Source organism: Pleurodeles waltl, chromosome 12, assembly GCF_031143425.1.
Source record: "Pleurodeles waltl isolate 20211129_DDA chromosome 12, aPleWal1.hap1.20221129, whole genome shotgun sequence".
Classification (NCBI taxonomy): Eukaryota; Metazoa; Chordata; class Amphibia; order Caudata; family Salamandridae; genus Pleurodeles; species Pleurodeles waltl.
The window spans coordinates 535,953,319-535,965,486 of NC_090451.1; the positions used below are offsets into that span (position 1 = coordinate 535,953,319).

At 45.6% G+C, this 12,168-nt stretch overlaps 1 protein-coding gene across 2 annotated transcripts in view; it reads right to left on the reverse strand.

Annotated features, from left to right (window-relative positions):
* Positions 1-12,168, reverse strand: part of PDPR (pyruvate dehydrogenase phosphatase regulatory subunit) — a 685,893-nt gene that overhangs the window by 194,762 nt on the left and 478,963 nt on the right. The gene's annotated exons all lie outside the window — the stretch shown is intronic.

Consider the following 12,168-nt stretch of genomic DNA (forward strand, 5'->3'; position numbering starts at 1 on the left):
CAAGGCGCAAAATAAATACAAGGGAGCACAAGCAGCTAAAACAATTACAAACTAAGCAGAACAGCAATAATTACCAACTGAGCACAATGCAGGCAAAACAAGAAACAATGAGGGCAAAAAATAAAGACAATTACAGACTAGGCAAAGCAAAAATAATTACAGACTGAACACAATGTGGGAAAAACAAGAGACAATGCAGGCAAAAACGAAAACAGTTACAGACTAGCCATGCGAAAATAATTACAGACTGAGCACAATGCGGGCAAAAACAAGAGACAAGTGAGCAAAACTAGTAAAGCCGTCACCTGAGCAGTGGGTCAGAAAGAGAGGCTCGAGGACTAAACCAGAGTCACAGTGCCTGTAAGCTGTCAGGCAGCAGCAGGGAAGCGGCATGCTTGACCAGGAGGGCAATGGTCTACTCTTAGGGACTCAGTCCGAGTGCCCTTAGGTCAAGGGCCTACTCTTAGTGACTCCGTCTGAGTGCCCCTTAGTAACACCAATTCCAATGGCAACAGTAGTTACCAGCTAATCAGGATTATGTTTTTGAGTATTTCACCTGGTCACTCTGAGCTCTATGGATAATCTATCAGGTCACCATATGCCAGAACCGGTGCAGAAACACTGATTTCCATGTGTTATTTTCCAAAGTTCAGCAATCTGGAGTACTTCCATCCATATCTATTCTTAAGAGCTATTGATGCCTTGGTATTAGGTGGTCTTCCATCTTCTTCCTTGCTCCCCTCTCATTCAACTTCAGATAGATGCTATCTTTCCCAGAACACCCACCTTGCCTCCTGTAAATTGTTTTTTTCCAGCTTGGTTGTGATGTACGGGACTAAACTGAGAAAAGTCTTCCAGCCTATTCTCCTCCCTTACTTAAGGGTAGATAAATCAAACAGGACTTGATGGCAAATGGTTCTTTACCTCGAGCAGGCAATCACTCGAACTTACCTCTTGTAACAAATCTGAAATCTATTCTACGAAATAGACCCCCTAAACCAGTGTTGACTCGCATGTTCAATAGCAATCCAAAAGTGGCAAAGATGTAATTTCCAGGAATCATCCAGTGTCTGTGGATGTCCCCTTCACATTTCTACCTCTCATTTCCCTCAAATGCAGAATACACCCCCAAGCTTGAATTTTTACAAAGATGATTACTAAATTAATCGAAACTTGCTCTGCATCTTGTTTTTTTATGTAAATCCATAAGGTCTGTATTAGGTTTGATTTGGCTGTAGTATAGAACTTACGGCTCCTAGCTGTCTTGGCCTGCTTCTAGAGGATGCAGCCAATTCTTAAAAAACAGAGATTCTGCTGTCCTATTGCCTAACTTATTTCAAAATTCTCTCCTAAAGGGCATAAGAAGACATTTTCAAAGCATGCCCATAGGTCTTTCTGCTTCCCTCTCGTTATGCTATACACACTTGTTTAATCAATGGAAGGTAGGGTCTTTATTCAAAATAGGTCTGCAGAATCACTGTTGCATATTCACTCTCTTGTTTTTTTAGGTCAAGCATAGCAGCAGGCAAGTGCTGCTTTTCTGACGTGTTGGTATATATCTGGGCTTTTACCCACACCCACTGCACACCCATCACTCTCACTGGTTCATGTGCTTGCCCATCAAAAACCCTTTATTTCAGTTGGTAAATGCTTTACGTTTGTCCCTCCTTTGGGCGGTTTTGTAACCGCCTTGGACATCGCCCCTGTTACATGGCTAAGTGCACTTTTGCTGATACGTTTGACTGCGAACAAACTTATTTTTCCTTTTGTGTACTGCTTCACGCTGATGCCCTAGCGCTTTAAATCGGCTCGCTTATGTGAAACTGTATTACTTTTCATTTTCAGTTTGTGTAACAAGAAAAGTCTGGTTAGGAGTTTACAACGCTTATAGCTCAACTTGAGCAACTGCGAGACCCTATGCATTGCAAATGCTTGTTTAAAAATATTGCATTCAATTATTGCCCACCAAAAGCAGTTCTCTAAGTTATTACACACTTCTCTATCAGTTGTTTCACCTCTATTTCAAGACAGGGCATGGAATTGGTGACAAGTCAATCTCTAACAACAGCTGCATTTACTAACTACTCGGTTGGAGTGTGAAAAATTGTATGTAGTCTTTAAATCAATTATGCCCTTGCTTGCAGTGCAAAGCTTGGAAAGACTGTATGAGAGAGATCTGTCAAATTGTATCTTGAAATCAGCCCCGAAAGCCTTCAAAGCTTTCTTAGTCAACAATTGCTAAGGCTTTGGTTGTATGTTGCTCTCTGTTGGCTCACCGTCATTTAAAGTTCCTTAATTTCTTGTCTTATTTTTCCCTTCTAGGGCAGGAAGGTTTGCATCTTCCCTTGTCTAATTTTTCTTGCACTCTGTGGCATTGAGAGTTGTATGCAACACATGCTTGGACGAGATGGGGCCCTTTTAAACATTAGCCTTTTCATCTCGCATTTCTAGCTTTGCTGGGTGGCAGTCTGCAAATGGTGAAAGGGGTGGTTGATTCCTTTTGAATGTCAGTTAGTTTTTCCTACTCCTTCCCAGTTTTATTATTTTATTAAGCTACTGCCTGGGGCTTATTTTATTGGGTTATCTGTGAAGTTATTCCACTATTGCCTGTTCTCTAAACTCAGTGCAGTGCACATTAGTCGTGAAGTTACCAGCCTACTCATATACGTTCTCTCTTGTTCTGTGCCCACATCAGGTCTTTATACACGGTTGCGATGCTATGTACCCGTTGGACCCGTGTTACTAGAAGAGGGCATCTCATCACCACTCTAAGATTTACTGTGGTGTAGCACTGCACTTGTCCGTTAAGTTATTCTATTTCCAAGGTGAGTCTAGTTGCTTGGGCTTATTCAGCTGCAAACCTGTTAGATCCTCTGCATGGTTTCCCTGATAGAAGTCTGGCACTGTACCCGTTCTAGCTCCATCTTCCCCCTATGATGCAAAACCCCTTAGGTTGCCACATCAGCAGCAATGCCATGCCACTAGGACCTCCTTGGTAATGCTTCTAATTTCAAGCGGTCGAAGGATTCTTCCTGAGGAGTAGTTATCAGCTCCAGTTCCAACTGGTTGCATTGTCTTTCACAGTGCCTGAGCAATCTGTCAGACGCCCCAATCTCATAGGTAAATCACTTGTATTTCTCGGTCTATGCACAAGCTAGTTAGAAGTAAAATTGAGCAGTCCGTGCCATATGAAGAGCATTTAGCTTGTGGAAACCTTTGTTTTCTGTCCTTAACTTTAATTGTAACCAAACATTCGATGTTTGACTTTGCTGCCAGTGAAGACAGCAATTTTCCTGCCAACTGAAGTGCATTTTATACTGTGTCTCACACCAGCATTGTCAGGTTAACATTTAGCTCAGGAGCTCCTAACAGAGCTCCTTTAAAGGCCGTAAGTCACTTTTTAAAGTTTTAAATATTTTACACATTAATCATTCTAAAAAATGAAAAGCATTCACTACCATTTTAAATACACACAACAGATGTTTTACCCTTCAAATACTGAATAGTTCTTTTTACGAAGTTTTTGAACTTGTTAAAAGTTTTTTAAAACCCTGGCAGAAGGCTCATGCAGCCCCATGTCTTTCACTTTTTTAATTAAGAAAACAGAAGGAAAGTATACATTTAAAAGTAAATATCCCCAAAACACTTTCTTTACATTAGTACAAGCCCAATCATGAGGATATTTTATAAGTGAATAAATAAACTTTATTGTTTTCAGTTAATTAAAACCATAGCAATATTATCAAGTGCAAACAATAAAACCACTTAAAATCGGGTGAAAACATGTCATAAATTACTGAGGTAGGTTGTTTAAAAACATTTCCAATACAAACTTTGCGAATTCTCGGGTAGTGCTACAATATTGGCATTACTGGTTTATTATCGCTGAAAGCAATTAAGTTCCTAGGGCAAAGTACCTCTGTGGGCAGCAGCAGTCTCTATTTCATCTGTATAATTTAATGGCTCTCGCTAGCCTTAAGGCTGCAAGCCGTAAGTCTTCTATTTCCTGGCGGCAGAAACTTTGTTCAGGAGATGATCACACAAGGTCAGAAATTTCATCAGACTACAACTGAATTGCGGGACAGTTGGGTCAAGCGCTTTATTTACCACCATTCTACAGCTTCTGAACCAACGATCATCAAGCCCCTTTTTTTAGCAGCGCTGCTAGAGCATTCTTTAAGGCGGGGCATATACAGAGAAGATTAACGATATCTTCTTTGAAGACAACGCAAAACCGGCATAAATTTAATCCAGTTTGTTACCATGTTGGAAGATAGAAGGCCTAGGTGACTGGCTAGCAACTTCCTTTTTAAATATGCTTAGAATGGTATACTGAGATATGCTGCCGGTTTTAGACTAGTATAAGATTGCAGTACCATTCATGCTTGAGAGGGATCTGTTGAAGCTTGCTTATCAATTAAAAGTGAAGGCATTTTTGCGACTTTATTTAGTGCTTGACAAATGGTCAAATGGTTAATTTTAGGTTCCAGAAGTCTAAAGTATTTATTGTGTCCAGTGATGCCAACAAGTATTCCTTATGAACAAGTTACTTACCTTTGGTAACTATTTATCTGGCAGAGACATATTCTAGTAGCAGATTCCTTACCTTAGAATTTCCCCCAGGCGTCAGACTGTATCTAGAGATTTTTCTTCGAGCAGTACCCTTGTGCGCCCTCAGGTGGCGTCAGTCGACTGCGTGTAACTCATTGTCGTCGTGGTTGCCATGATGATGTCACAGTCATATATAGGCGCCACCTCAGTATGCTAATGTCAGTTTCTTTTCACGACTTTCCACGCCAGTAGCGCAGAGCCAGGAAAAACACTGAGAATGTTGCACCAGTGTCACGTTGGTTCTCATTATCCTAATGAGACTACTAGATTGGGGCAGCAAAATCACTTGTATTGCAGGGGACTGAGCCTGATCCTACACCAGGTGACACCTGTAGGCCTAATCCGGGTTTTGTTCCAGCTAACTAGCAGTGCCTCATCTCCACCCAAGAGTAGGGATGATTGGGTTACCTGGGCGCATAACACAAATGACTCCTCAAGGAAATCGTGGTCACTCAGATATCATCCGTTTCTCTCCGTTACATTAATCTCACGTATGCAAGGACAATCAGAGGCAGAGTGTAATCAAACAATCAGAGTGTAGTCCAATAAGGTTTAATTGACGCAGCTACATCTTAGATAATAAAGCATTTATTTCAATAACGAGGACGATAAAGCATGACAGGATTAAAATTGTGACAAGGAGAGTAAAACATAAACATAACGCTACCATATTGTCACTAAGATCGTTAAGAATAGCCCCTACCTAGGCTATGTTAAAGCACAGCATGTTAAGCTCTAATTCTGCCCTTCAGGTTCCCCTGGGAAGACATCATCCCTCATACCTGAGAGAGAGGACTGTAGTCTACATAAGCAGTTGAAGCGAAGCACTCAGCAATCAGCATACAGTCGTGGTCATCTAGCAGGAATTTCCCTCTAACGTACATGGGTCAAAGTAGTGTTTTTATAATAAAACAGCTGGTGTTCCAAGAAAGGATCCCCAAGTAAGAATGTGTATGTTTCTGTGAACATTGGAGACAAAGCATACCACTTTTGCCGGCAACCAATCTTACTACAGCCTTCAGAAAAGCAGAGAGTAAAAGAAATGTCTTGCATAAGAATGCAGTGCTGACCTAGGCGAAAAACAGTTAAGATAGAGAAAATAAAACAAGAATGCAGATGTGGCTATTGTTAAAATAATATAACCGAACTAGGATAAAACATATCTAGGTTAAAGTGCACAGCGGCAGGCCCAGTTTGCTAAAATAACGTGTATAAAACGATATCTAAAATGGCTCCACAAAATCCGTAGAAATCAGTTTGCAGTGCAGGGAGGATGGGTGGGTTGGTAAGGAATCTGAAACTAGGATATGTCTACCAGATAAATCGTTACCGAAGGTAAGTAACTTGTTCATCTGAAAGACTTCTAGTTGCAGATTCCTTACCTTAGAACAGATACCCAAGCAATACAATCCTCAACGGTGGGCTGAGAACCAAGATCATACTAGAAAGTCCTGCTGGACTTAACAACCAAAGTAGCTGTCTCTGCTGGCCTGACTGTCCAGGCAGTAATGTCTTGTAAACGTGTGCAGGGACGCCCACATTGCTACCTGGCAGATGTCCAGGACAGGAACTCTGTGTGCTAACTCTGTGGTGGCAGCAGTTGATCTGGCGAAGTTAGCACACAAGCCCTCAGGTGTTTGCTTCTTTGCCAAAGCATAGCACATTTTGATGCAGAGCACCACCCATCACAAGATGCATCGCTTCTGCACTGCCCGTCCTTTCTTCGCACCCACATATCCCACAAAGAGTTGATCGTCCACCTGGAAATCTTTGGTACAATTGAGGTAGAACGCCAATGCTCTTTTTGGATCTAGATGGTGGAGTCTCTCCTCTTCATGAGAGGGATGTGGGGGTGCATAAAAAGTAGGCAAAGTGATGGACTGGCCTACATGAAAAGATGTAAGAACCTTAGGAAGGAAGGAAGCCCTGGTACGAAGCACCACTGTCATAAAAATGGTGGCTTCGACGAAAGAGCTTGAAGCTCACTCCCTCTGTGAGCAGAGGTGATGGCAATCAGGAAAGCAGTTTTTAGTGTGAGGAGCCGCAAGGGACAATTATAGAGTGGCTCAAAAGGGGCACACATAAGGTAGGTAAGGACCAAGTTCAATCCCACTGGGGCATCATGAAAGGGGTAGGTGGGTACACATGGGTAAGTCCCTTAAGGAATCTCCCAACAATGGGAGACTTGAATAGAGAAGGTTAACCTGGCAATCTGAGAAAGGGCAAGATGGCAGATAAAAAGCCTTTTAGGGTGCCTAAGGCAGAGCTCTGCTGAGTGAGAGAGAGGATAAACGATAGAACCTCAGAGAGAGGTGCAGAAATGTATTGGTACACCATGCCACAAATTTATGCCAACGACAGGCGTATACCATTTTGGTGGGAGGACGCCTGACCTGACTGCCAACATTCCAGACTCCGGGCAAAAGGTCAAATGCTGTCATCTGTCGCTGCTCAATCTCCACGCAAGAAGGCGGAGACTGGGCAGGTTTGGGTGGAGAACCGTCCCCTGCTGCTCCGACAGAGGATCCTCCCAAAGGGGCAGTCTGATCAGAGGATCCGTGGCATACTCAGGAGCTCGGGATACCATACTCTTCGTGCCCAGTCCTGAGCCTCACGGATTACTTGGGCCCGGTCGTTCTTGATCTTCCTCAGAACTCTGGGCAGAAGTGGCATTGGCGGGAAGGCGTAAAAGAGACCCGAGTTCCGCTTGAGATGAAAAGCGTTGCAGAGTGAGTGCCACCTTGGAAACTTCAATGCGCAAAACAGATGACATTGCACATTCTCTGTGGAGGCGAACAGATATACCCAAGGCTCTCCCCCCTGCTGAAAGAGACTTTGCACCACCACTGGATAGAGAAGCCAACTGTGATCGACCATGCATAGACAGCTGAGTTCATCTGCTCTGGTGTTCAGAGAGCTCACCGGATATTGAGCCATCAGTGTTATGCCCTCGTGTTCCAGCCATGTCTAGAGGCGCAGAGCCTCTTGACAAAGGGTCCACAACCCCACTAGGCCCTGCTTGTTGCAGTACCACATGGCGGTGATGTTGTCCGTGAACAGATGCACCACTTTCCCTTTGAGAGAGGGAAGGAACGCTTTCAATGCAAGCCTGAGCGCTTGGAGCTCCAGTAAACTGCTGTGGAGTCCCTCCTCTCATCTCCACCTCTCCCTTGTGGCCGTCCCATCCTAGGAGCAACTCATTCATCACTGCAGTGAGATCTCTTTGGGGAAGGTAGAGGGATCTGCCATTGACCCAATCCTGATTCGAAAGCCATTACTGCAGATCTTGCACAGGTCCCTCTAAAATCTGGACCATGTCAGAAAGATTCCCCTGATGCTGCGCGCACTGGAACTTCAGGTCCCAATGCAGAGCCCGCATATGCCATCTGGCATGTGCCACTAGCAGGATGCAGGAGGCCACGACGCCCAGCAGCCTCAGAATCATTCTCACGGAAATCCAGGGTAGAGGCTGAAACATCACCGTCATAGCCTGAATATCCTGGACTCGCTTTTTGGGAGGATAAGCCCAAAGCTGTACTGAGTCCAGAAAGGATCTGATGAAGGGGAGTGCCTGAGAGGGAGTCAAGTGTGACTTTGGCATGTTTATAGTGAACTCCAACGAATGTAGAAGGTTTGCCGTAGTCTGAAGGTGGGAGATGCCTTCAATGGTCAGTCGTCGAGGTAGGGAAAGAATGAAACTCCTAACAAGCGTAGATGAGCTGCGACCACCGCCATCACTTTCGTTAACACCCGAGGGGCACTGTTAAGGCTGAAGGGTAGCACTGTAAATTGAAAGTGCTCGTGACCTACTACAAATTGCAAGAAACAACTGTGGGCAGGTGGCACGGGTGTGTGGAAGCAGGCGTCCTGCTAGTCCAATGCTACTATCCAGTCTCCAGGGTCGAAGGCAGACAGGACGTGAGGCAGGGTGAGCATTTTGAAATTCTCCTTCCTCCGGAACAGACCGAGGGCCCAGAGGTCTAGGATAGAGCGAATGCCCTTCTTCTTAGGCACCAGAAAGTAGCGGGAACAACAACCACAACCTACCTTGACCAAGAGAGCTGCAACTTCCTCACGGAGAAGTGCCAAATGATCCTCTGCTAAGTGTTCATAAGATGGTGGTAAGGGCAGAGGTGTAGTCTAAAAGGGGAGAGAGTAGCCCCTTTGGACAGTTTGCAAAACCCACCTGTCTGTCGTGATGGATTCCAAGAGGGGCAGATGAGGGTCGATCCTGCCACCAACTGGTCCGGTATGTTGCAACTGACTAGGAGGGTTTGGAGGCTGCAGCAGGGGCAGGGGTGGACCGGGCAGACCTCTGGCTTCCTGCCCACGAGCCTGAGGGGGTCCACATCCGCAACCATGCAGAAGCTGAGTAGCATGCACGGCTCGGAGACCGGCAGGGAAAGAAGGAAAGCATAAAAGGGGCTAAAAGCGGACTCTGTGCGGTGACGGGCTGCTGCGAGGCCAAGGGACCGAGCCATAGCGTCAGACTCCTTCAAACGCTCAAGTGCAAAGTCTGCTTTGTCTTTGAAGAGACAGGTGCCATTGAAGGGCATGTCCATGAAAGACTGTTGAACATCTCCTGAGAAGCCAGACTTCCTCAACCAGGCATGGCGACCTTAAGGCCACCGCTGACAAAACCGATCTGCCCAGAGAGTCGGTTGTGTCCAGCCCACAACGTATTGTGAACTTAGCTGCATCCCTCCCATCAGCAACGGCTTGGGAGATGATGGCCCGGAGCTCCTCCGGGACCTGCGGCAGAACTTGCATGACCGTATTCCATAAGAAATGGGTGTAGCAGCCCAAGAGTCGTGAGGTGTTCACGGACGGCAATGCCAGACTGGAGGAAGAAAATCCTCTTCCCAAGCTGATCCACTGTTTTTGATTCCCGATCCATAGAGGCAGGTGGGAATGCGCCAGGCCAAAATAGGAAGAAGCCTGGATGACAAGGCTCTCAGACGTAGGATGCTGAGACAGGAACTTAGGGTCATTCAGGGCAGGCCCATGGCGGCAGGCGATTGTCCTTTTCACAGGAGCCCCTGTGTTGGTCCTGGACCAAGTATCCAACAGGACATCTGTAAGGGCTTCAATGACAGGTAACAGCGGTTCCAGGGAGGAAGCCCCAGGCTGAAACATCTTAATCAGGAGGTTAGTCCTGACAGGCATAGAAGGAAGCTCGAGGCCAAGGACCATAGCCGCCCCCTACTGACCACCATAGAATATGACGCTTCCTCCTTGGTAGCCACAGTAGGGGAAGAAAGCATGCCAGTGTCTGAAGAAGTATCCAGACATCTAGCCTCGCCCAATTCCTGTGTCCAGCCCACATCAAGATTGTCAAGATTGTATTCTAGAAAGGTCCAGCGAACACTCCAAACCTTCCACGTATCTGTATCCATAGTAAAGAGGGTCAGGTTCCAAACTGGGGTGAGTAGACCCCATAGAAGATGGATGTGGTGTTGAGCGATGCCGTTCTGACTCCGGTTCATCAGGGATAAGGACTGGGTCCATGTCAATTATGGGCCCAACCGACATTGGGAGCGTCTACGTCTTTACCGGTGCCGGGGAAGGTCGCGTTGGCACGACCGGCATCAGCACCAATCTGACAACAGATCTGGAGGGGCATCAGTGGCCGTGCTGAAGCTGCCAGCACGGAACCTGAGGTACCCCTACTTGACCCCACACTGCCGGAAGGCGATGTATTGGGGGGGGGGGGGGGGGGGGGGGGGAGGTTGGTCTGCCCAAAGATAAGGTGCATGGCCTAGTAAAATTCTTTCAGCTTGGCAGGGTTGGCTCCGGATTCCACAAACTCTGGGAGGCAAGGAGTCAACCCAGAAGTAGTCTCCGTCAACAGAGGCCTAGAGCATTGATGCTCTTCCCAAGTCGCATCGGGCAGGCGATGGGGTGAAGTTGAAGAAAATTTGGCCTTGTTCAACTTCTTTTTCTTGTGACCCGAGTGCCCCAAGGATTTACAGTGGGACGACAGAGTGGTGGTAACTTTGCGAGCGGTCTCGTAACCTTCCTCTCAAATAAGACCGGGAGCAATGTGGAGTGGAGCGCCGGGCCACCATGAGCTTCAGGGACCACTCCCTCAAAGCCTTCGAATTTATGGCCCGGCACTAGGAGCACGACTTCGGGTCGTGGGTGCGCTCCAGGCACCACACGTATATGAGGTACGGATTTGTCACCATTCAGTGACAGGAGTCACACAGCTTAAAACCGGTCTTCCCTGACATCCTTGAAGCACCACAAAGTCAAAAATATTGACAAAACAGTGGAAGTTAGGAAAATAAATGACTAAGGGTAGCTCTTTTCAGATCTGCACGTATGCTGGCGCTGAAAGAAAGGAACTGATGTCAGCGTGCCAGGGTGGTGCCTAAAAAACAACTGTGGCATCACTGCGTCGACCACAACGCCAACGACACACGCGGAGTCGACCAGCACCACTTGACGGCACGCAAGAAAAATCTCCAGATCCAGTCTGACACCTGGGGGAAATTCTAAGGTAAGGAATCTGCAACTAGAAGTCTCTATCAGATATATTGACTTGGGATCCTCATATAATGAATGCCAAAGGGCATTGATTAACCTGTGTGTGCAATTTGACCTCACTGTGTGACATGCTCTTATAGTGAAGTATGTTCTCGCTAAAGACTGACTGAGTGTATTATTTACCAACTGGTGCTTTTCTGTGCCCTTAATAAAGGGTTGCATGGAATTAGCCATTTAAGAGTTCCTTCTTGCTGCAGAAAGAAAACAAAAAGCACCATCAGATCCATGGGCTCAAAGAAGTGGAACGATCATGTACCGAAGACTCTTTATTTATAAACTCCTCTCATTTACATAAAGTAGTGTATCCTATACACTGCCTCTTTACAAAGGATTTGTATACTGGTTCCTAATGCACAGTGAGAAGCAGCAGCCATGTTGCAGGTGTAATAAAACTATTTTCAACTGATCTGAGCTCACAGTTTCTTTTTTAGGTCTCACCTAAAATGTTGAATGTTGAATGTTGAAAGGCCCACCGGGTACAATACCAATACAGAGTTCCCAATTATAAGGAGCCTGAGAAATCACCATTATTTCTGCATCCTCCAACTACCATACTCAGAGATTAAGGTAACTCGGGGTGGGGAAACAATGGAAGTTACGAGAGTTTGGGAAATAACATGCAGGAATCTGTGTTTCCCTGATGCTTCCCATGTGTTTTCCCAGTTTCATACAAATATTTCATAAGTTATGACGGAATGAAATGCCGATAGCCTATAATTCCGATGAGCACTGTAACTTGTTAACTGACCTTCTGTAATCTACGGGCCATTCGTAATGAGGAGCTTAGAGTGGACTTTGTGTCAGGCACTGTTCACAATTGGTTGCCTTTTCTTGCCTATATCATTTACTTTCTTATTGATGGCTTTCCTTATTCTTGTGATTAACCCTTCCATACAGGATAGCTATTTTACAGTTTTAATGACTGGATTACTTTTATCCTTCCACTGCTAACATTCAAGGACTACATTCTTTCTCTTTCTGCAGTCTATAGAGCGCAAGTGTTTTCTT